Source organism: Galendromus occidentalis, unplaced genomic scaffold, assembly GCF_000255335.2.
Source record: "Galendromus occidentalis unplaced genomic scaffold, Mocc_1.1 scf7180000077006, whole genome shotgun sequence".
In the NCBI taxonomy this organism is placed as follows: Eukaryota; Metazoa; Arthropoda; class Arachnida; order Mesostigmata; family Phytoseiidae; genus Galendromus; species Galendromus occidentalis.
Genome location: NW_003804995.1, coordinates 13675 through 18071, shown reverse-complemented (window position 1 = coordinate 18071; position 4397 = coordinate 13675).

Here is a 4397-nt window from a genome sequence, read left to right as displayed (position 1 = left end):
GAGAAGATAGAGCTTGTTGAATTTCGAAAATTGGTCATGCATGTTCATGAAATATCTGGCTCCACCGAGGGATGGTTTTACGGGCCCGAGAAGGTCGGTGCTTATCACGCCCGTAGACTGTGGTGCGGAGGAAAGTGGTTTGGAGCGATATGATGCTCTGTTCAGCTTTCCTTCTAGGCATGCCGTACAGGTCGTCTGGTCATTTATGTATGGTATTCCTTCACGTCTCAAGAACTCTTTAACATAGCGCTTATTTAAATGCGCGAGGATTTCATGAGCTCCCTGCAGGGTTAAATTCTTTTGTGACATTGATAGCAAGCATTCAACAGCTGTTTCGGAACTTGTCACTGTTCTTGCGTGAAGTGCAAAGAGACCGTTCTTCACAGGAACTGTAAGAGTAGCTAATTCTTTGTTCAAAGTGATCGCGGTTTTCGATGCGGAGACAGACCAATTGTCCGTCATTAGACATGCCATCGAAATCAGGTTTCTTCTCATTTTCGGAACAAATAGAACGTGCACTAATTCCAGTATGATCCGATTTTGGTCTGAGTCTACGCTCAGAAAGATGGTTCCTTCACCAAGAGCGAGCAATTTCTGAGTGCCGCCAACTCGAACAATACGAGGTGTACGGAACTCCGAATACGTCACAAAGGGTTTGAAGGATTTGCAGATGTGGTGTGAGGCACCTGAATCGATTAGCCATGTGTCCGTATCATACGTCTCGTGATTGTCATTCCAGGCACAAAAGATGTTTATGTCTTCAGGATTTTCAGAGATCTCCGTGAGATGAGCATTCGCTCGAGTGGGTCGACGTTGGGGTTGAGTGTTTCGACGAGTGTGGGGAGACGAGTGGGAGGAGTTATTAGTGTTTCGATTCCAGCTTGTTCTGTTGGATCTTTGATTCGGGTAGCGAGTTGGGTTTCTAGAGTTCGAGTAGGTGGGGTTTTTGTATCTGTTTTGAGAGTAGCGAATGGGTTGTCTGAATGAGCGATTGTGGGTGGGTCGAATGTTGTTTCTACGAGAAGGGTTCAGAGACATTCTCGAAAATAGAGCTGTAGGATCTGGGTTACGATCGTATTTTTCGTTTCTTTACGAGTAGCTTCAGCTTCGACGATTGATATCAGAGATGTGAGAGATGAAGTGCTTGTTGGTGTGAGAGTGCAATTGGCTTTGAAGTTTTCCCATGAGGGTGGTAGCGAATGAATTAGTCTAGAGCAGACCATAGAAGTGTCAAGGCTTGTGCCAGTTGCTGTGACTTTGTTGTTGAGTTCTCGGAATTTGTTTATATTGTGATTTACTGATTTTCCAGGATTGTATCTGAAGTTGATCAAGTTTGCGAGAGCAATTGATTCCACTTGAGCAGTTGTTTTCTCAAAATTGTCGACGATGATTTTGTAGATATCTTTCGCTGTGCTATCTGCTGTTTTGCCGTAGACTTAGAAGTGAGAGGTTTTGATCGATGGAGTTCAAAAGGACAGCTTTTAGACGTAATGTATTCAGTCTGTTGTAGTCGGGATCGGTTAGAGGAACCGTTCCTTGTGTCGTTTCCCACGCTCGAGGTTCTGTCATCAGTATCACGGGAATCACTGTTTTCCATGCTAAGAAATTGTGACCATCCTGTGCTAGAACTACGTTATTGAGATTTGCGTATGTTCGGTTTGGACCAGACGTGCTTGCGGAATCTTTCTTCGAATCGGCCATGATTTTCGAAGAATCAGACGGGACTAGTAAGAAACCGTCACTCTCGATTTCGTCCAGCGTCTTCGGAGCAAAAAGAGGAAACAGCTATGTCGAGTGAACCTGTGCAGCAGCTAGTTACTTCAGTTCGAAAGTAACTTACTTTCTGAGTTGAGAGCTGCAGTTGCCGACGTACGTATCGAGCTAAAGGGCTGATAACGTGTTGTTCCTAGATTGGTCGAAGGCTAGGTTCGGTAGATCAGCGGGACACGTACGAGCTCAGAGAGGACAACCGGAGGTTGAGATGGGAGCACACCACAGTGATTTTATTGGAGAAAGTGTCGTCTTATATATCAGTAGGTTGACCCTCTCCGAGAGGCACAGTTCGTAAGGCATCGAGTAAGATTTCCAGATGGTTACTAAATACGGAATCAGAAGAGAGGCCTGATGAGTGGAGCCTCTGACATGTGTCAGAGCTGGAGCCTCTGGCACGTGGCACAGTACGGAGTCGGGGTTTACCGAAATAGATATGACAGAAAGCTTAGCTTAGAAGAATGAGTGTAGCTATTCTAAAGTTAGTCTCAACACTAACCACTGGACCGACCTTGGAACTGGATGGGATGTAGAAGTTCCGTTGACGGACCTTCGCACCGCGTGCCGGGATGTGTGTCCTGGGCTTGAGTTCTGGGTTCCGCTGTCACCAAAATGTGACGGGCCCTCCCGTCGGTTATTGAGAAGTCGAGTTTGACGAGTCCGCGCCGCGCCGCGCACCGAGTTGAATTTCGCTCGACGAGAAGTGGAATTGACTCCGAGTAGGATCGGGACGTGAGAGAAAGTTTCCGGAGGGGAATTCGGTAAATGAGGTGAAGGTTCCGAGAGTCGCCGGGTAGCTAATCCGGTTCGAAGGGCTTCGGAGGTCTCACCACGTGATCACTGGATGGCTCGAAAACTTACTGAAGGTGCAGCTATCAGCAGACCGCCGTTATCAGCGTTCGAGAGCACGAGAGACCGTCCGCGCCAGTCGATTGAGAGAGTGACTGTTGTCGGCGAGCGACTTTTCGATGACGTCACGACTCTTGGATCGCGTGGCGTGGATCGAGTGACAGAACGCGTTCGAAATATCGGCTCTGTGCGAGCGGACTCGTCTGGGATTCATTCAACAAAGGATAATCTAATCCGACCCTGAGGTCGCTCACGAATAGGTACTGCACGGCATGTATGGAATCATAATGAAGTTGCCCACTTATCGTCAGCTCGATTGTATGCAGTGTTCGTGGGAGTTACTGAAGCCGTGTGAGGTGCCTGTGTGTACGTATGACTCTTGCTCCGCGCTGTGCGCTACGGCCACCGTGTGCCACAGAAGAGCTTTCCGTCTCTGTCATTCTCCTTCCAATTTTTCAAGTTCGATTTCGATACCTTTCTTCCGTGGACAATAGCACCGAGTTTGCTGATATCGAGGCTCTTCAGAAGCTTGGCTTTCTTCGCGGCTGGTGTGGCCTTGTTTTCCGAATCTCGCACCCGGTCAAAGAGTCTGGATGCAAACAGGCTTACGCGCGTGGATCCCTGCTGAAGTGATTGCCATATCAGAACACCCGAGATCGTACATAGTCGATGCGGAATCGGGTCAACGATATCGGCGCAACCGAAAAGCTTTACGCATGAGAAAAGATGAGCCCCCCCCAGAGACGACAGCTCACATTCCCTTGGGTGCTCTGCCGCCAATCGTGAGCCATGGTCAATATCGAGACACAGTGTCTCGGACGCCATCGCCAGCGAGACGCGCGGATGCTCAAGGCACGAGCGAAAACGCGTCTTCCGATGGACATAAAACACCGAACGAGACACCCGAGGACCGACAGATCCCGACACCGCAAGCCAAACACCCGCTTCCAAGTAGTGTACATCCCCAATCCAATGACCCTCTCGAAGTTCCCACAGACCCCATCCTGGGGCAAGGAGCCTCATCTCAGAGACCACGAAGGGTACCGAAATCAAACGCCAGATACCCCGCAGATGTCTATACGGAATGAAATTGTGCCTAGGACATCATCATAACCCAGAGGAAAGAAAAGATGTTATCATTGTGTATTTCAGAATAATTTAATGCGAGAGATAAATAAACGTCAGCTCCAATTCAAATCGCCCGCCGGGCGAGGCAGTCGAGCAGCCGGTACTGAAAACAACAAAAAGTTAGTCGACAGCGCAAGGAGGATGGTATGCGAGAACCAGCTGTGTTCTTCATTTTTCATCTTGTAGCAAAGGAGCGCTTTCTTACAGGTTCCACTGGAATGGAATCTTCGGCGGGGTTGTAATCGTGCTTACCTCGTTTTTTCACCGCTCTTGATAGCGGTGCGTTGTCACGTTCCTTGAGTATTGTCGCGCGTTCACTAATGACTAATGAGGCTTGAAGCGGGGCTTCCGTCTCGTTGACTCATCGCGTTCGGCTGTGAATGTTCGTCTTGAATGATGGTTGCGAAACAGTCCTCTTCAGACATTTCCTGAACCGTTCTCCGGATCGGCTCCAAATTTCAACGTTCACGCTTAACCACCGCGTACTTTACGTAACTTACGGGGACTTGCAAGCGTTTAATCCCGAACGGCATGTCGGTCGGTATTGTTGGGATACGCGGCAGGTATGCTATTTCTCCTTCGAATTTCCCGCATAAAATCATGGTTCTGATAACATTCTTCATTAAACTTTGCACCGAAAGTCGTGTACC